Consider the following 21,307-nt stretch of genomic DNA (forward strand, 5'->3'; position numbering starts at 1 on the left):
ATCCTTCCAGCCGGCTTTTAGGCTTCAAATTTGGCCGGAGGCTGCTCGAGCTCACTGGCGATGACCCGTAAGCGTTTGATTCTTGTCTTTATTTCTTGTTCTGCTTCTGAGGCTTGACGTCCGCATCTTTTGGTTAGGCTGGCGCCCGCAGCAAAGAAGCCGAAGGGAGCTCCTAAGGTTCCATCCGTGGCAGCGCCTCTGCTCACGAAGGAGGGTGACCGCGACGCACAGGCTTCTCCTGCCCGGTCGTCCTCGCGAGGCCTGGCTGAGCCGGCTGGGGCGAGCTCAGCCCCCACGTCCCAAGTGACTCCCGAGGTGTCCTTGCCTGCCGCCGCCACTACAGCCGTTGGGGCGCGGCAGACTCCGCCTCAGGATGCTGTGGCCGCGCTGCCGCCTTCTCCTCCTACTCCACCGGCTGCTGTCTCTCCGACTCCTTCTGCCGTTTTGGATCGTGCTGTTGCTGAGCTGGACCGACTGTGGCAGGATCTTCTTGGCGCCGACCCTCGCTTGGTGGCCGGGCGCTTGGAGCTGTCTTCAGGATGGGTTCGCTCCGACGCTTCAATTCGGGCGGCGCTAGTCCAGGCCTCTACGGCTTGCGATGAGGAGAAGCAGGACGTCCTTGAGGCGAAGGCTACTCGTGACGCAGCCCTGGGGGAGGTGGTCGACGTCCGTGGTCGCTGCAAGGCGCTAGAGGACGAGCTGCAAGGCCTGCGGGACCAGCTCGCGAAAGAGGTCCGCCTTCGCCAAGAGCAGGAAGAAGGTGTGAAGGCTCGCGAGGCGGCCGTCAAGGAGAGGGAGGTCAAGCTCAGGAAGCGCCACGACCGCCTAGGCACGCTGGAGTAGGAGTTGGGGGCGAGGAAGGCCGAGCTGGACGACAAGGCCCTGGTTCTTGCCGAGGACCGCGTGGCCTTCACGGAGATGGAGGCGAAGGCTCGCTCCTCACAAAGGACGCTTTACGACAGCGGCCTGGAGAGCCCGCTGGCCAGCGCCGAGGACGGCCCCGCCAAGCTGCTTCCCTTCCTGGTTCGTGCTCTTGAAGATGTCGCCCTTGGCCTTGGCCCCACGGCCGAGGCCGAGGCGCGTGTCCTGTCTTCTGCAGCACTGACGTGGGTGCTCACCCACATCTACCTTCGCGATCCCGACGTCTACCTCGACAGCCTGCTGGAGCCAGTAAGCGGCGAGCGTGCCGCTGCCGCTGCCGAGGCCGTGAAGGGTCGTGCGGAGGCTCTGCTGGGGAAGTTCCGGGCCTTCAGCACCAAGCCGAAGCAAGGCGCTGCCGACCCCACTGCTCCATGAGGCGTACCCACTCCGCGCTGCTCCACCGCCGACAAGTGACTCCGTTGTGGCTCCTGTCCTGCCTTTGATTCCTGCACATTTATCATCCCTCGGGGAGGCGTTTAAACTTGTGTTTGGCATTGAGATAACAGTGTGGACTGTGATATTTGCTTTTGAATTCCTTGAAATTTGCGCTTTTCCTTCCTACTTGCTTATGTTCTACACCGGCAGAGCCCGGCCCCGCGCATACCTCACCCAGCGTTAGTCCCGACCGGAAACCAGGATGGGGCCAAGGAGTGAGGGGCTACGTGACAAGTTAGGCCCCTGAGTCGCGATGCTCAGGAGTCCCCCTTGGCGCACGAACAGCAAGTAGGGAGGTGTGATGTGGGTGGATCTACCGTTCTACGTCTGCAGAGCCCAGCCGCGCGCATACCTCACCCAGCGTTAGCCTTTCGGAACTAAGGAGTGAGGGGCTACGCGACCAGTTAGGCTCCTGAGTCACGATGCTCAGGAGTCCCCCTTGACGCTCAAATGGCCTTCATACCTTGGCTCCGCTCGGGGAGAGACGCGCAACGAACCAGGCCCAGGGGGCCTGGCTGGGCGGCGTGCGTCTGGGCGTGACCCAGGCACAGCCCCCGTGCCCAGCCCCCTCGCGCGGCACTCCCGAGGGGAGGCGTTACGATGAGGCCAGACACTAAGCTCCGGGCTCCCTGAGGTTGATGCGGCCCGGGGGCCACCCTCAGTTGTTTATCACCAGCACGGAGCATAGCGCTTCCGTATGTGTACGGGCATAGCCGCTCCTCGGCAGTGTCGTCAGCCAGCACGGAGCATGGTGGTTCCACTGGTACGTGGGAGGGGGCCCCCCTCCGGGAGGAGCCCCCGGGGCATGTACAGCCCCACCCTGACACGTGGCTGGCACGGTAGGGTCTGGCGAGGTGTATCTGGGCACCCGTGGGCCACCGCGGGACTCACGGGGCACTACCTCCAGGCGGGTTGCGCCTGGCACTGGGCCTTATCTTGTGATGTGTCCCTGCAAATTTGGTTAGATGCCGGCACTCTACGTCCTCGGGTCCCGGCCCTCGAGCTGGTCTCAGCCGTCGCTGGTATGCCAGGTCGCGATGTCGTGGACAAGGCCAGAGGGTGAGGGCTGGAGAGCTAGTAAGAGCCCTGAGTCACGATGCTCAGGTACCCCCCCCCTTTAACGTGCAAGTGGTCGGCATAGAGAAGAAGAGGTGATGTGGACCGGCATCAAACAATCAAGCATGGTGGGTATAACACATAACCGGAAATAAATGCAAATGAGATACATGCCGCTGGGTCCGGCCCGAGCGACTTGGGGATGATGCAGCCCGAGGGGCGCCCCCAACAAGGTAAGCTAACAACATGAAATAAAAGGGATACACGCCGCAGGGACGGACCCACGCGGCCTGGGAATAATGCAGCCCTGGGGGGCGCTCCCTGCTAGAAGTGAAACTTGAAAGATGTCACCTAATGATGTTGAGGACGAAGGCGTGTTGGTGTAGCAGACTCGATGGGCTCTGGAAGCCGATCCTCACGAGCCCCCAGGCCCGAGGGCCTCAGGAGGCTCCGGAGGTGCTGGCGGCTCCCCGCGGACCATCTCCATCTCCGACAGGGCTGTGGAACGTCTGGCCTCTTGTGCGTCCATGATGCCCCTCGTGAGGCGCTGGTACATGGTAGCCGCGTGCGGCAAGCCGTCAGGCATGCGAACATAGCTGTGGGGTGGACCTCCGCATCGCCCCACTCGCGAGGGCCAGAGGCGCTCCAGAGAGGCGACTCGGTTGAGACCTGGTATGTTGATGCAGACGCGCATCCCACCATCCTCGCCTGGATGGGGAGCCACTGCTGGTAGACGGCGGCCGCCTTTCATGACCCTTGACTCCTGTAGCTCCTGAATGGCCTTGCTGACGAACTCCCGAGGGTCTGGCTCTCCTTGCCTTACTCCTTCATGAGGCAAACATGCTTCGAAACACGCCTCCATGTGGTGCCCAAGCGCCTCCCTCATGACCCTAGCCAGGTCAGTGGCCCTCCAGGGGAGAGCCCCCGAGCCCTGCCAGAGGAGGGCGCCGGGCGCACTTTCCTATGCGATGGAAGGGGGTTCCCCCTGGGCAGGCACGGGCCCAGAGGGGCCTGCCTCCTGAGGGGCCGGGCCGGACAGTGTCTTCTTCTTCTTGGGGGCGGTCAAGGGAAGCCTCCTGCTTCCGCGATCCGGGTCTTCCAGTGACGCGGCCTGAAAGGCTCGTTCCAGGGAACACACCACGTCCTTCTCTTCACAGGGCACCGTGATGACTCTGCCACTTCCTGGCATCTTGAGGACGTTGTAGCCGTGGTGAGTTACGGCCATGAACTTGGCCAACGCTGGGTACCCAAGGATGGCGTTGTATGGCAGGTGAATGTGAGCGACGTCGAAGTCGATGAGCTCGGTGCGGTAGTTGTCGCGTGCCCCGAAGGTGACAGGGAGGCGGACCTGGCCAATCGGGACCATGGAGCCATCGGTGATTCCGAAGAACGGCTTGGTTGGCTGAAGCTGGCTGTAGGGCGCTTGGAGATTGTTGAATGTTTCCACGGACAGGACGTTGAGCCCTGCCCCGCCATCGATGAGGGTCCTGGTGACCACCACATTGCTGATGATTGGGGAACAAAGCATTGGGAGGACTCCGGCTGTAGCCGCACACTTGAGCTGATCTGCTGAGCTGAACGTGATGGCGCACGCCGACCACCTGAGAGGGCGCGTGGCTTCGAGCCTGGGAAGGACTGCATTCACTTCGCGGGCGAACTGCTTGAAGATGCGTTGAGAGGCTGGGGCTTGAGCCCCGCCCAGGATGCAGGCTATCGCGCGCGGCTCCTGGAAGCCCCCAGCCCCCTCGTCTTGGTGGCGGTCCTCGTTTCTCCTTGGCTGCGGCGGCAGCGGGGGGAGGCCTGCGTTGCCTTGCGGGCGATCCTCGCGAGGCTGATCCCTCCAGTCTCCCTCGCGAGGCGGGTCTTGCCAGCGATCCTCGCGAGGTTGGTCGCGCCACCCTTGGCGCGGGCCACGGTCTTCCCAGCGTCCTGCGTTCCTTCCTCCTCCTCGACCGTAGCCTCGGTCACCGCGGTCGGGGCGACGGCCGATCCTTCCTTCCCGCACAGCTCGGAGCTCTTGACATTCGTTGGTGTTGTGGGTGTGGAGGTTGTGGTACACACAGTACCGGCTGCCCTTGGAAGGTTCGGGCTGATCTCTGCCCCGCTTGGTATCTGGTTCTGCTGCGAGCACGGCAGCCCCCTTGCGCTTCACATCCTTGGCCTTGGGCTTCTTCTCTTCTAGGTCTGCGGCAGGAAACTCGAGGAGGGAGAGACGCCCTTCCTCAGCCCTGGCGCACTTGGTTGCCAAGTTGAACAGCTCCAAGGAAGTGCACAGGTTTTCATGCATCGCCAGCTCCTCCTTCATCTTGACATCACGCACGCCGTCGGAGAAGGCTGAGATGATGGCCTCCTCAGTCACCTTGGGAATCTTGAGGTGTGCATTGTTGAAGCGTTGGATGTACTTCTGCAGGGTGTCCTCGGGTTGTTGCTTGATGCGGCGCATGTCGCTCATGGCGGGTGGCTGGTCGCGAGTACCTTGGATGTTGGCGATGAAGCGGGTGCGCATCTCGTCCCAGGAGGAGATCGTGCCTGGAGCCAGGTTCAGGAGCCAGGTGCGGGCCTCGTCCTTGAGTGCCATGAGAAACCAGTTCGCCATGACCTTCTCGTCTCCGTTGGTAGCTTCGATACCCAGCTCGTAGAGCTGGAGGAACTCCGCAGGGTCAGCCGTGCCGTCGTAACGAGGAGGCAGGTCTGCCTTGAACTTGCCGGGCCACGTGATGCTGCACAGCTCGGTGGTAAAGGCACGGCAGCCTGTTGTGGCCACGGGAGGCCTTGGGTGACGGAGAGCTTGGTCTTGCATGTCCCCACGCGCTGCAGCTGGGTCTTGACGTGCGGGGGCAGGAGCATGGTCGCGGCGTGCTGGAGCAGGGAGCGCCCGGGCAGCTTCTTGCGGGCGAGGGACTTCTTGGCAGCTCTGCTCTTGCCGCGCTGGCACCTGACGGAGCGGGTTCCGCCCAGGGGCCACGCGCCTTGGAGCCATGGCGCCTTCCTGACGAGGAGGCGGCCAGGGCACCGCCAGAGCTTCATCGCCCATGCGGGGCGGGGTGCGGTGCAGCGGAATGGACGGCGTAGGAGAGCCCCCTGCGGCATGAACGAGCTCGGCGACGCGGTCGAGCCATTCTTCATAGATGTCATCGACGGGATGGTAGCGCAGGAGCTCGTTTGCCGCGATGAGCGCAGCTCGAGCCTCCATGGCGCGTGGAGCGCGCGGGACGAAGAACCAGTTGGGGTGAGCAAGGGAGTTGCGGTGCGGCCGTCTTTCCGCACGGACGGATGCTGAGACGATACTTGCTGCTCGTCCCCCGCCGGGCCGGTGGCGGCGTTGACGGCAGGTGACAGGGAACGGCGAGGACACCCGCCGACAGGAGCCGTCTGGGCGACGCAGGAAGCGAGAGCGGCCCGGCGCTCGGCGCGGGCCCGACGAGCGTTAGACATGGGCGCGATGGTCCGAGGAGAACGGGGTGGTGGAAGATGAATTCTGGCGCACCCCCTACCTGGCGCGCCAAATGTCGGATTTCGGGTTCCAGCAGACCCTTGAGGTTCAAACACTGGGGTGCGCGCGGAGATTTCGCCTTCTACCTACCTGCACCCCTCCGCCACGCAAAGATCTAAGCTATGGAAAGAACAACACGAGGGACATAGGGTTTATACTGGTTCGGGCCACCGTTGTGTTGTAATACCCTACTCCAGTGTGTGTTGTGGTGGATTGCCTCTTGGGCTGATGATGAACAATACAAGGAAGAACAGCGTCGCGAGGGTCTGTTCTTGGCCGGGGCGATGAACTGCTGGGAGGAGTTCAGTCACCCTTCTCTCTCTCTCTCTCTCTGATTCTCGATGCCCTAATTCTTGATTCTCTCCTCCTTCTTCCTTCCTCGTTTTTTCTCTCTTTCTCTCTGATTCTCCCCGCCCCCCTTGTTCTGTGGGTGGCTGGTCCTATTTATAGAGGCCCTGGTCCTCTTCCCAAATATCGAGCGGGAAGGGAGCCAACAATGGCGGGCTAATTTGAAGGGGGATAGCTAGTACCAGCTATCCTGACAAAAGTAGTCTTCGCCTACACAAAGCTCTGGTGGTGACACCGTCTTGGGCTCCACAATGACCTCCGTCTTGTAGTCCTCCTGGTCTTGGTCTTGTTGCACCGAAATGGCAACCTTTGCCTGATGCCTCGGTACTCCGCGGCTGCGCTTGCTCCCTTTGCACCAAAGAGGAAAGGAGGACGCTGCGCGGGCTGGCACCCACCTGGCGCCTTTGGTCGTCATGGCTTGCGTCACGGGCACCTCGTGAGGTACCCCGCCTTGATCTCTCCGCCTCCTCGCGAGCCAGCCTGATGAGGCTGTGCCTGAGGAAGCTCCGCGTCGTCCGCCCCGCGAGGCTTGGCCCCTTGCGAGGGTCTTGGGTCTGTGTCAGTGAAGATGGGTCGTGCTGGGCCCCCCTTTGAGCCACGCCGCAGGCCGCAGGCAGGCAAGTCTGGGGACCCCCGTTCCCAGAACGCCGATAGAATACATTAACATGGAATTTGACTTCGGAGCGCCATGATAATTGTGCGTGGTGTTTGGGTCTAATACTTCCTATACGGTGGGTAAGGCCACCACCAAAATTTCTCGAAGATTTGTGCTTGGCGTCATGATTGTGTTATCTTTGCATTTGGTTTGTCTTCAACATTGATTTGACTTCAAGGTTTATCTTCGCAATGTTGATTTGGTCCTTTAGGATAAGATATTATATATATATATATATATATATATACACTACATCATTCACTTATAGCTATGTGTTTGACTTCGTCATTTTTCTGAACTAAGTGAATGTGATCAGACCCTAACCCCTTCTATGCTTCTTCCTCACACTCTCTCTATCTAGTCATATGCATTCTGTTGAAACCTGTCGAATGTCTTCACTGGATCCTCGTCAGCTAAAAATACAGAGACACACACATTTAAAAACGCTTAAAACCGCTTTCAATGATATATCTCTTTTTCCTGAATGCCGGAGAAGCCGGAACGACCACCCCACAAACCAGGCGTGCGTGGGAACATGGAACAACTTTCAATGAGTTGCATGCATGCCATGTGTCCATCAGATGTGAGCCGCTAGGGGTACCTACGTAATTGCGCTGTGCCGCCCCTACCTTATAAATACCCAACCCACGCGGTCATTATCTCTTCGTCCACCTTGCCACCTCGCTCAAACCCTAGCGCCACCGCTAGCTCGCGTCGACGCTAGAGACGAAGTGCTTAGCTGTCGTGACCTCTTCGACGTTGTCCTTACGCTGGCCGTGGACCTCGTCTTCTCCGCTTCCGCCGCCGAGTTAGGGCGCGGGAGATTGGAACTGCTCAGACACCCTTCCATCTCGTCTAGCAGTTTGTGTGGGGGTAAATAACTTTCACTTTTTACAGTCTTTTTGATCTATCAAATCCATCCACTTCAACCCAAAGTGGTTTATACTCTTCCAAATATGGATCTGTCTCTTTCTGAATCTCCTATCTTGCAAAGTATATTCACTTATGCTTCATAACTAGTTAGATTCCTCACTTGTACTTATTCCTGGATTCATACAAATCTGGAACCGACTCTCTTCAAACAAGTGATGGTCTTCCCTCTATGAGGTCAATCTCTTCAAACTGATTTATCTTCAAAATCTTCTGAGGATGCATATGACCTCTTCCCTTCCCTCGCATCTATAATGCTGTCACAGGTACAAGTCCGTGGGAGAATCCCTTGGTTCTCATAGTCTGTATTCATTTGTAGAGTTCTTACAACATCACATTCACTCCCCTGAAGCCAGTTCTTGTCTGACCAGTAGATGGAAGCCTTTCATAGTTCTAAAGCCTATCTGTCTGAATATCATGGCCACTGAGAAATCTGCTAGGAAGGGTGGCAGACAGCGCCGTGGAAATACTGCTCTAGATCTGCCTCCAGATCTATATGAACTATATAAGACAGATCCCGAGGAGAACTACAATCAGCACAAGACCTGGATTCAATGATTCCGAAGATATTGGGCAGAATAGTGGTTCAAGTACAACTTTGTCACTGCTAAATATGCTGAGAAGAATGCTATCTAGCACCCGTGGGGCGATATTCTTTACAAGGACCTGCAACCCAAGTCAAAGCCTGAAGCTATTGCTCAAGGTTTCTATCCTTGCATGGTCAAAGGACCGCAGTCTGAAAATGCAGACACATCGTCTTTGCTATGGTGTCGCGAAGACAATCTCTTCAAGCGTAACTACCAGTTTGCAAAGGAGTCAGCTAGAAAGAACAAAATGGAGCTTGGACTCAACTTCAACCCCGGTCCTTATGCTCCAAGACAGGATGGAACTCATGAAGCCAATCCCAATGCCACCGGCCCCTTCACCAGCTTCGATGGGCTCCTCTCACACATTGCTTCTCAGAGGGCCACAGTGGATCAATTTCCTGAAGACTCTGAAGATGTGCCAGCATCACCGAAGCAGAAGAGGAAGAAGGCAAAAGCTTCGAAGCCATCAGCTGGACCAACCGCTTCGCCCATGAAGCCCTTGAAGCCTGCACCTCCTAAACCCAGTGTGCAGTCCAATGACTTATCTCGCGTCTCCAAGAAGACCAAGAAGACCAAGAAGCCCAAGAAGATTTCTGGGCATGACTTGACTTCTGCTGCCGTTCTGTGCAACGAGGAAGACACCATTGATCTGTCCAATGACAAAGATCTTGGTGATGAAGCTCTAGAGATGCTGATCAAGAGCAAGCAAGAGGCGGAGATCTTCAATGATCTTCCCCTCTTTGATGTTGACATTCTGAACAACTTCATCGATGAATGGTTTGACGACCAGAGCATCAATATTGATGACTTGCAGCCACCGGTGGACATCAGCGTCACTTTTCATGGAGCTATTGCAAATGAATTGGCCTTAGCTCAGAAAATCGTTGAGCTCAAGAACAAGATTGATCATGAGAAGACGCATTTCAAGAAGCACATGGCCAAGCTCAGTGTGGCTGATGTGCAAATCTTCAAGAAGATGTTGCATGATCTCAAGGCTGAATTCCACAAGAAGCATGAAGAAGCCAAAGGCTCACGCGAGCGCATGAAGTATTATGCGTAGAAACGTGTTCAAGCGCATAATGAAGCTGAGAAGCGAAAGGCTCTTGGGCGTCCTGGCATCGACCCCAGGATGGCTGCCAAGCAAAAGAAGAAGTCTACTGAAGCCTAACCCGAAGCCCAATGGCAGGATCGACCAAGCATTGTTTTCCCTGCCAACATGAATGGCTCAAAGCCAAAGGTCCCCTCAGCAGCTTTAGAAATGAAGAAAACACGACAAGAGGAGGCCGAAGCCAGAAAGAGGAAGCTCAAGAACACCTCTGATGATGCTCCCTCCAAGAAGAGACTGAAGACAAAGGCTTCAAAGTCTTCAAAGAAAGAGCGTGTTGCTTCCCTAGAGCCCCTCGTAGTTGAACCTATCTCTGTTGCTCTTCCTGCTTCAACAAACCAAGAACGTCGCCTTGTGATCCACGAGCCTACTTCCACAGAGGGTCCAGAGAGTGAAGAAGTTCCAGCTGATGACCCCACTGCAGCTGAAGACATTGTACATGATGATGAAGTCCTTCCTCAGCTCGAGCCCTAGTCGGTATCATCGCCTGCTCCAACAAGTAGTGAACTTATTAGCATTGGTCGTCCATTGACGCCAATTGCTCAAGATGACTCATGGGCCGAGCGCCAAAAACAAGACACACCAGTTCAAGACGAGACACCATGAACTCCTCCTGCTCAAGTTACCTCTTCAGTTCTTGATGATAAAGACTACATGGAATAGACCAGCCCTTCTCCAAAGGCATCGCCAGCATTCTGCAGGCTTCGCAAGGGCCTTAGGCCACAAGTATCCTTGTCGAGCATCCCAGAAGAAGAAGCACAACACACTAGCCCAGTAGCACGCCAAGTGTTTCCTGAAGCCACTCCTTCTGTGACTGCCTCTGAGTCTGAAGCCAAGACTACTAAAAGACATTCTGGCTGCATCAGCTGATGAAAAAGGAGAAGAAAGAGAAGAGGAGAAAGAAGCTACACCCCTAGAAAGTGATCCAGTCATTCTCGAGGAGAATGTGATCGTGCCCGACCCTCCAGTCGTTGAACCGATGGAGGTTAAAAACAATGAGGCTGCCACCAACAACGCCACTGAAGCCAATGACTCTGTCATGGCTGAAGACAATGTGGAGCCTAAAGCTGATGTGAATGCTGAAGCCACCGTGACGCCTATCACCTCTGATTGCGCTGTTGCTCCACCATGACCACATACCATGGAGCATGCACTCAATCTTGAAGGTGAGCTTGTCACCGTCAGATGGCCTATTATGGTTCCATCAACTGCTCCCAGGCCACAGTATGATTATTGTGTGGAGCATAGGCCTCAAGTTCAGAAGCCAAAGCCACGTCTACCAAGGCTTCCAAGTTTTGTAACCACTCAGGGGTCATTCAATGTGCTCAGCTTCAGAGAGCACAATTCTTTCTTTGACAGCACCAAGAACCCACACACGAAGCCCAAGATATCCTCTGATAGATTTTGGAGCCATCAGCAATGAAGCTATTACTCATGCATCTTGCACAACCAAGACCGGATGTTTCCACAGAAGCATCTGTACTATGATGCTATGGCTGGGCTGCCATGTCTTGAAGAGGCTCTTGACTTTTTTAGGGATGTTGGTCTTCTGACCTTTGTGATTGATAAGGAACACTAGAATGAAGAGCTTCTACTGCAGTTCTATGCCACTTTACACATTCGAGGCAACAACTGGGATCCGAAGACTTGGTTCCTTGAGTGGATGACAGGTGATGTTCATCACAAAGCGAAAGCTCAAGACATCATCGAGCTGACTTCCCTACCCACTCCAAGTGAGTTATATGAACCTGATTGTCAGCTTCATAGGAATGAGGTGCAGAGCATTTTTTAGAAGCTTGAGCCCAATATGAGCCAAATGCTTAGCATGATGAAGCCATTGCCATAAGACGCTGAATACCCAAAGGAGTTATTTGTGAAGGACCTCGAGTACTTGGCACACATAATGTATCATATTCTGAGGCATACTCTATGGCCCATCAAGGGACATTCTTCTGAAGCTAAACTTGAAGGCACCATGAAGACTTTGGTATTCTATATCATCCATGGCACCAGGTTCAACACCCAGGATTTCTTCATCAGACTGCTTGCTGCTTCTGGGATTGATAAGTTTGGCCTGAAGTTCTATGCACCATGGGTGATGCGCTTGATTAAGCTTCATTCCACCATTGACTATCAGCCTTCAGTGCAAAACCATATTGTTTTTTTCCTGAAGTTGATATGTCCATTGAAGCCATCTACCCCGAGCCTGCAAATAAGCCACTCCACCTTCAGAATGCTGAATTTCAAAGCTTCTTGCAACCAATCGAAGGAATTCTTATGCTCAATGCTGCAACTCCTGCACACCCTCTGGCTGGCAACATGCGCTTTCCGCACCGAGCCAACACTGAAGCCATTGCAAGCACAATTGCTCAAAGGCCTCAGAAGCGCCCTCATGTACTCAATGACCAAGAGCTTCTGGTGGCTTTGCATCAAAAGCAGGATAGGCATCATGACTGGCTGAAGCGTCAGATGTAGAGTCTCTTGGTGGATGTTAATCGCATCCGCAACTTGGCCACCAAGAACTCGTTCGTTGCACATCAAGCCTGTAGGCGGTCCTCGAAGAGCCTCATGCTGCTATGTTCTGAAGATGATCTGCATGAAGATGGCTTCACAAAGCAATTCAAGTTTGACTCCAGTCCTCCTCAAAATGCAAGCTAGCATCGCACTCCCTCCATTCAAGATTGTGAGAATTCATCTTCGGCTATAACTATTGTTGCGAGAGTCGTTGATGAAGAAGACGCCGCCACTTCACCAACTTTGGCTGCACTGCATCAAGATACTACATCAGGCCCGTCTGCACCACCAAACACCAACAACGACCCTGCTCCATCTTCTACTCCCGCTGGGAACGAGTAGATCCTCTATGTCTTCAAACCTTCTTGGTCATTACTAACAAAAGGGGGAGAAGCATATGAGGTTGATAGTCTTCAAGCGGGTCCATATGGGTGGTTGCATTATCTTTGCTAAGTTCTTACAACTCTCGTTTTGAAACAATTTGGCTTTTGAGTTGTAACACGTAAACATGATGGTCGTCTGCCACGTTTTGCTTCTACTTTGTGATGCGATGATAAATCCCACATGAAGTCATTTCAGCAGACGCCCATTTTTCATTGTGCATGTCATTTACCTTCATTATACTTATATATGCATGATGAATTGTCTTCGTGAGTTGAAGAGGATCTCCACAAAGTAAAACCTGCCATGTGCATTTGCATTCAAAGGAAAACTACTTATACGCACATCTTCATGGGGATCCTTTTGCAACTTATGAAGAAAATGCTTTATCCTTAAATCTCACATACTTTTATCCCCGTTGAAAACTTCAACCAGTTTGTCATCAGTCACCAAAAGGGGGAGATTGTAAGTGCATCTAGTGCCACCCCTAGTTGGTTTTGGAGTATTGACGACAAACTTGGTTGAGGGACTAATGTGTTCGTGAGAATTGCAGGATAACACAGGTAGTAGTCCCTTATTGATTCGGTTTACCTACCAAAGATGACCCCTAAAAAGGTGTGAAGACATTGAGGACCATTGTGGTACGTGAAGACACTCACGATGAAGGTTATGACATGAGAAGACATTCATATGAAGATTATGGAGTGCGAAGACATATTTGTTTCGTAGTTTCCTTTTCTTCTTTGTTGAGTCATAGGAACCACCAAACTGTTAAGTGGGGTCCAAGTGAACAAAGCCAGAGTGACTGAAGTGATGCTCAACCAAATCATATGTCTTTGAGCGAAGACAATGATAGAAAATCTTATCCAGAGACGGATGAGTCAGCTTTACTTGTAGCCCAAGTCAAGCTGCCGCATGTGTTTGAAATCCGACCATTCGACACATGTCGGCTCCTTAGTGACCCAGGGTCATTTCAGACAAATCAGGTCTGGTTGCCTCCTGGCTATAAATAGCCCCTACACCATAAATTGGTGGCTGCTCAGAGTTAGTGCACGACTTTTATTCGTTTGAGGGCAACCCACCTCGGAAGCATTTGAGAGAGAGATCCTTGCGAGGACAAAGCCCAAAACACCCAGAGCCAAAGAGTGTTAGGCATCACTGAAGTTTTTCTGTCTACGTGATCTGAAGACTTGTTACACTTGAGGACTGTGAATCCTCCAGCCGATTAGGTGTCATATTCTGAGCATCCAAGAGCCATTTTGGATTGCCGGTGAACGAAGTCTGTGAAGGTTTGGAAGTCTGCCTTGAAGACTTACCAGAGTGATTGGGTGAGGACTAGGTGTCCTTAGCTCAAGGGGAATAAGGTGAAGACGTGGTATTTTGAGTTAAATCTCAGCCTCCCTAACCAGACGTACAGTTGTCACAACAACTGGAACTGGTCCACCAAATCCTTGTCTTCACCAAGCAACTGGTTCTATCCTTCACTTCCCTTTACTTTACAGTTTGTCTTCGTGAAGTCATTGCCTGCCTGTGTGTCTTGATTGACTTCACTGAGTGAAGTCTATTAACTGTTTGGCTTCATACTGTCTTCCATCCTGATCCATACTACCTAGCTGCTGATAGTCTTCGTGTTTTCACTTCATTGCTTAATTGACTATGGCCTGTCTAGTGTAGTCTACCTTCCACTGCATATCAATAGGTTCATTTCTACTGTTTGTCTTCAAAGACCTCGTGCTTTTAAGACTTCCATAAAAATCACCTTTTCACCCTCCTCTAGTCGATAACTAGCACTTTCACACATGCACGGTCTCTGCTAGCCCTCTATATGTAGATATATCTGCCTATGTGTCTCCTGCACGCACACTATCTTTAGGCCTCTTTCGCACACATTGCCCCCACCCCACCTTTCTTTTACTAGCCAGCGGATATTATTCCATGAGGTCATTCGGTAGGATATCCCTGACTATTAGGCTAGATGGTAATAAGAAACAAAGTTTTACCCAAGTCCGGGCCCTTGCAGTGTAGGAAAAATCCTACTCCTGGTACTATATATTTGTGATTGGGGTGTGTACAAAGTACATGTGAATACCAACCATTGTGTGTGTATACTATCGACAAACTAGCCCCCGGGCTTATATAACATACTTGGGGCCTAGGGTTACTGAGGGAGTCCTGGATTAGGGGGTCTCCGGACAGTCGGACTATATCCTTTGGCCGGATTGTTGGACTATGAAGATACAAGATTGAAGACTTTGTCCCATGTCCGGATGGGACTCTACTTGGTGTGGATGGCAAGCTAGGCAATACGGATATGTATATCTCTTCCCTTGTAACCGACCTTGTGTAACCCTAGCCCCCTCCGGTGTCTATATAAACCAGAGGGTTGTAGTCCGTAAGACAACATACAATCATACCATAGGATAGCTTCTAGGGTTTAGCCTCTCTGATCTCGTGGTAGATCAACTCTTGTAATACTCATATCATCAAGAACAATCAAGCAGGATGTAGGGTATTACCTCCATCAAGAGGGCCCCAACCTGGGTAAACATCGTGTCCCCTGCCTCCTATTACCACCCGCCTTAGACGCACAGTTCGGGACCCCCTACCCGAGATCCGCCGGTTTTGACACCGACATTGGTGCTTTCATTGAGAGTTCCACTATGCCGTCACCATAAGGCTCGATGGCTCCTTTGATCATCGGTAATGATGCGGTCCAAGGTGAGGTTTTCCTCCCCGGAAAGATCTTCGTATTCGGCGGCTTCGCACTCCGGGCCAATTCGCTTGGCCATATGGAGCAGATCGAGAGCTACGCACCTGGCCATCAGGTCAGATTTGGAAACTTGAATTACACGGCCGACATCCGCGGAGACTTGATCTTCGATGGATTCGAGCCCAAGTTGGACGCGCCGCACAGTCGTGACGAGCATGACGTAACTCTGCCATCGGACAATGTTCAGGAGATCGCATCTGCAACTACTCCGGCCATTAATCCGGAGCAAGTCGCGCCATCCGAGGGTGGAGTGATGGACCCTGCCATGGAGGACGCACTCTCAGTGGCGATAGAGCTAGATACTGACTTCACCCCTTACGAGAGCCGTGTCGCCGAACCGCTGGATTCATCTCCGGCCACGGATGCCGAGCCGCTTACATCTGTACCCGTCGAATCCGACTGGGCGCCGATCATCGAGTTCACCTCCGTGGATATCTTTCAGCACTCGCCCTTCGGCGATGTGCTAAATTCATTAAGGTCTCTTTCCCTATCAGGAGAACCTTGGCCGAATTATGTACGGCTAGAATGGGATGCGGACAACAAAGAAATTTGCTGCCCACCCACCACCCACTTAGTAGCCACTGTGGACGACTTAACCAACATGCTCGACTTCGACTCCGAGGACTTCGACGGTATGGATGACGACGCCGAAGACGAACCGGAACCACCGCCCACAGGGCGCTGGATCGCCATCTCAGCATATGACATATACATGGTGGACACCCCCAAAAAAGGCAATGGCGACGAGACAGCAGAGGATGACCCCTCCAAGAAGCAACCCAAACGCCGGCATCAGCAGCGCTTCTCTAAGTCCCGCCACAACCAGAGTAGTGATACCGGCACAGGAGGTAATAACACTCCGGATAGTGCCAAAGACAACAACAATCCCCTCCAGCGTGATGTAGAACCAGAGGACGAACAAGCTAGCCCCCCAGAGCGGGCAGTAGATGGAGAACCAAAGGAGGACAATTACATTCCTCTCTCTGAAGACAAGGCGAGCCTCGGTGACGAAGAATTAATCATGCCTGAGGACCCCGTCGAGCAAGAGCGCTTCAAGCGTCGGCTTATGGCCACGGCAAATAGCCTAAAGAAAAAGCAGTAACAGCTTCAAGCTGATCTAGACTTGCTAGCAGACAGGTGGACCGAAGTCCTTGCGGCCGAGGAGTATGAACTCAAGCGCCCCTCCAAGAGTTACCCAAAATGCAGGTTGCTACCTCACCTCGAGGAGGAAGCATTGAAACCTCAATCACCATTGTGTGATGCGGCTGACTGGCCACCGCGTGGCCGAGCCAGAGAGGCATTTCAGCCTGCACCCTGTCTCCACTCAATCAAAAATACTAAGGCCCGGGACAACACAAGGGACATGCGAGACGTATTGGACAGTAAGGCAAAAATCACAAGGTCAATATAAGGGTCATGGACACGCGCGCCAACACGGGACGACGATTGTCGCGTCGGATACACAAAGAGTAAATCTGGCTGGGCCAAATACAGTAGACAAGATTCGTACGAACTATGTCGGGATATAGCCCGGCATAGAGGCGCCGCACACCCCCTATGCTTCACTGATGAAGTTATGAATCTTGAATTCCCGGAGGGTTTCAAACCCGTAAATATCGAATCATACGATGGCACAATAGATCCCGTTGTATGGATTGAGGATTTTCTCCTTCACATCCACATGGCTCGCGGAGATGATCTACACGCCATCAAGTACCTCCCACTAAAACTCAAAGGACCAGCTCAGCATTGGCTGAACAGCTTGCCAGCAGATTCCGTCGATAGTTGGGAGGATCTGGAAGATGCATTTCTTGACAACTTCCAGGGCACTTATGTGTGGCCACCGGTTGCTGATGACTTGAGCCATATAACCCAGCAGCCAGGAGAATCGGCCAGACAATTCTGGACTTGGTTCCTGACTAAGAAAAACCAAATTGTAGACTGTCCGGATGCAGAGGCCCTAGCGGCATTCAATCATAACATCCGCGGCGAGTCGCTCGCCCGCCACCTCGGCTAGGAGAAGCCGAAATCTATGGCAGCCTCACAACACTCATGACCCGCTTCTGCGCGGGCGAGGATAGCTGTTGGCTCGCAGCAACAACACAGTGAGGAATCCGGACACTTCGGATACCAAAGATGTTAACGGTAGGCAACGTCATAATAGTCCAAAGCGCCGCAATAACGGGGATAACACCGAAGATACGGCAGTCAATGCCGGATTCAAAGGCTCTAGATCCGGTCAGCGGAAAAAGCCATTTAAAAGGTGTCATCCCAGGTGTAGAGGCCCATTGCACAGGCTCAATCACACTGGAAGTGGTCTTCGGATCACCGGACAACTTCCGAAGCGAAGAGTTAATCTTCGATATCGTCCCGTTTCGCAGTGGCTATCATGCACTGCTCGGACGGACAGCATTCACAAAATTTAATGCGGTGCCGCATTACACATACCTCAAGCTCAAGATTCCAGGACCCAGGGGGTCATACCAGTAAATGGAAACACAGAACGCTCACTCCGCACGGAAGAGCACACTGCGGCCCTTGCGGCAGAAGCACAAAGTAGCCTTTTAAGGAAGGCCACTGATTCGGCGTCACATCCCCCAGACACCTTCAAATGAGTCCGGAACAAGCTACAACAGATCGCCTGGCATGATCAGAGCTCGCCTAGAAATTCGGACCCAGTCCCAGTCCTAGTCAAGCGACGAAATCCGTGATGCGCGTACATAACTATGCACTGAAAATACCATGGATATAGGCGGGGGCACGATCAGGACACGCCCCGCAATGTGGCTTAACCGCCCTAGGGGCTATATACCTTTATCATTCCTTTTCTCTTTCAGGGCCTAACTCTCTGGAAGCCCTTTCCGGCAGCACGATTTCCGGACACATTCCGGAAGCAACAACCAAGGCGGCAAGGAGCTAAGATGAACATGGGAACCCCAGGTGGTCTCTAATAATAATTGACATACCCGTTTTTTACTAATCTATGTGCAGCTCGCCCTGGGATAGGACATTTCAAATTGTCTTACTTTCTGCTTATTGCACTACTTGTACCATTACGCTTCGACGTATTATTTAAAAAACAATGCATATCGATAGTCTATCATTGCATTATTTAATTTTTCTTCTTTTTTATCTCTTATATGTCCATTTACGACAATCCACACCCGTACGTTCGGATACGGTAAGTACGCCAGGGGCTCTTGTTTACCCCATAATACGGCGCCACAAGTCCGAACACTTTCGACAGTGCGGCACCCCGAACTTATAGCATTATATGCATCAGCTCCGAATCATGTCTTTGGTCAAATGTTGGGTTTGCCCGGCTCCCATGCTTTGGTACCTTACGTTCCGTTATATCGGCTAAGTTAGCAGTGGGAGAACTACTGCGATTGTGTCCCGGTTCTTCCGGACGAGCACCTCAGTAGAGAAAGCCAAAAACTGGCTGTCATGATAAGGCGAGAGACCGGTCGCTGTTCGAGAGGTTCAAGTCCTTAAAGACTGTTTCCGCTTCGGGCGAAGAGTCGGCCTTGTCCGGCTTAGGCATGTATAGTGCCCCAAATTCGGCCCTCCGAATACCAGGGGCTTCACAAAAATTTAAAATTGTAGACTTTTATGGCTAAGTGAGAGTGATAAAGCATTATAGTCCGATTGCCTGGTTTGTTGCGCTGAACACCTCCCTCGAAGGACCCAAAATTGGGGTAAAGAGTTCTCATTTTTATCCTGAACACCCCAGTACTAGTTACATGGGGGCAGAAGCCGATGAATGGCCAACTCTCAGATTTTACAAATGGCCACACAGAAGGTAATATTTTAAATTAAGAAAGCGTCCCATGGCGCAAATAAACTCGTTTCACATTAGAGGATCACATGAGCATGTTCATTAAAAAATTACATCCTTGGCACACTCATCCGCCACTAGGCGAGAGCCCTTCGGACACTCTCATAATAGTTTTCGGGGCAGCGATGCTCCTTGCCCTCCGGCAGCCCCTCCTTCACCAGCTTCACGGTGTCCAGCTTCGCCCAGTGCACCTTTGCCCGGGCAAAATCCCTGCGTGCACCTTCAATGCAGATAGACCGCTTTATGACTTCAAGCCGTGGGCAGGCTTCCACAAGCCGCCTCACCAGACTGACGTAGCTGCCCGACAGGGGCTCACCAGGCCACATCCGGACTATAAGGCTCCTCATGTCCAGTTCGGCCGCCTTGTGAAGCTCGACCAACTGCTTCAGCTAGTGGCTCAAGGGCACGGGGTGTTCGGTCCCAACATACTGAGACCAGAACAACTTCTTTGCCGAACTCCCCTCCTCAGCTCAGTAAAACTCTGCGGCATCCAGTACACTGCGGGGAAGATCTGCAAACGCTCCTGGAGAGCTCCAAACTCAGGTAAGAAAAAGGAAAGTCTCCTTCACATGCTTGCTTTGCATAATGAATGCCTTACCCGCTGCTATCTTCTTCACCGTGTTAATCTCCTGAAGGGCCTTGTGGGCTTCGGCCTTGGCGCTCCGGATGCTTTCAAGCGCCTGCACGAGCTCAAACTCTCGCGTCTTAGTGTCCAGCTCCAAGGACTCATGCTTTTTGGCAAGAGCCTCGAGCTCTTCCTGCATCTCGCCTACTCGGGCTTCTTGCTTCTCCAATTCAATGCGCTCCTTGGCCGCTCTGTCTTCGGCCTTGTCCAACGCCTCCCTCAGGGTCGCCACTTCGGTCGTGGCCCGTGACAAATCCATGATGATCCTATTACCTTACACCCGAACTCCTTTTTAGGAGTAATATATAGACAAAGGTATTGCTTACCTTTGTTCTCCTCGAGCTGACTCTTGGTAAGGCCGAGCTCGGTCTCGGACCGCTCTAGGTCCTGCTTCAGTGCAGAGACCTCCGCAGTACGTGCGGCAGCGGCCAGCAGCGAAGCCTGCACACACACATAGAAACATTCTGATTAGACTCCTAACTCATCATTTGATCCTCTATTTGGCTTTTCTTCTTGAACGCTGAACAGAGCATCAGGTGCTACTATCTATGCGGTACCATTTTCTTATATTTTGACCGCTTACCTTAAAGCCTGTTAGGAGGCTGGCGCAAGCTTCGGTCAGTCCGTTTTTGGCGGACTGAACCTTTTCGACCACCGCTCTCATGATAGTGCGGTGCTCTTCGTCGATGGAAGCACTGCGAAGCGCTTCCAGCAAGTTGTCCGGTGCCTCTGGATGGACAGAGGAAACCGGCACGGATGGTTGGCCCCCCTTAACAGGGGACTGCCTGCTGGAGTCCGAAACCATCGGAGGTTCCTGCGCAGTGTCCGGCTGGGGCCCGAACTCTGAGCTCGTAGGAGCCTCACTCCCTTGGTACCTAAGGTCCAGGAAGTAGCCACGAGCTGCCCCCAGGGCCACCTCCCCTTGGCTCGGTGCCTTGTGAGACAACACCTCGGCGTTGTCCTTAGGGCGAGGGTTGGAAGCGGTCGGAGGAGAACCACTGTTCATATCCGACGAGTCTAAAGAGCCGCTCGACGAGGGTACGTTGAGATAAGCTCGGGATGGACTGCATAATCATGTTCAGCATGAGGAGAGGTAGTGCAATATAACATACCATGAAGTACTATGGTGTCCGGACACTTACGACTTCGCTAAGGGCTTGTCCCTGGGTAGCCACTCGTCGCCGCTGTTGGCGGCCGTCGTGGCGCAGTCCGGAGGGAGGGTCCTTACCTGCTTGGACCCTTCGGCTTCGCCGGATGGGTCGGCCTTCCTTTTCTTGTCTCCCCCGGCTGGGTGGGAAGAACTTTTCTCCTCCTCCTCCTTGTTTTCGTGGGAGGAGTGCGCGTTGGAGTCATCGGACGATGAGTCCGATACAACCTTGCGCCGGAGACCCTTTCGGGTCCCTGTGGCCTTCTTCTGGGCCTTCTTTGCCGGCACCTCGTAAGGTGCCGGAGTCAGCATCTTCGTTAAAGGAGCGTCTGCAGGATCCTCGGGCAGGGGGCTGGGCAATCAAGCTTCTCCGCTGTCTCTATCCAATCCTGTTAATGACATGGAAGCTTAGATCCTGCACATAACTAAACCGGGGCACATAAATACCCTCAGAGATATAAAAAGCCTACCGGATGGGCGCGGCGCTTTGCGCTGAGTCCGC

The sequence above is a fragment of the Triticum aestivum genome, chromosome 7A (genome assembly GCF_018294505.1).
Source record: "Triticum aestivum cultivar Chinese Spring chromosome 7A, IWGSC CS RefSeq v2.1, whole genome shotgun sequence".
Lineage (NCBI taxonomy): Eukaryota > Viridiplantae > Streptophyta > Magnoliopsida > Poales > Poaceae > Triticum > Triticum aestivum.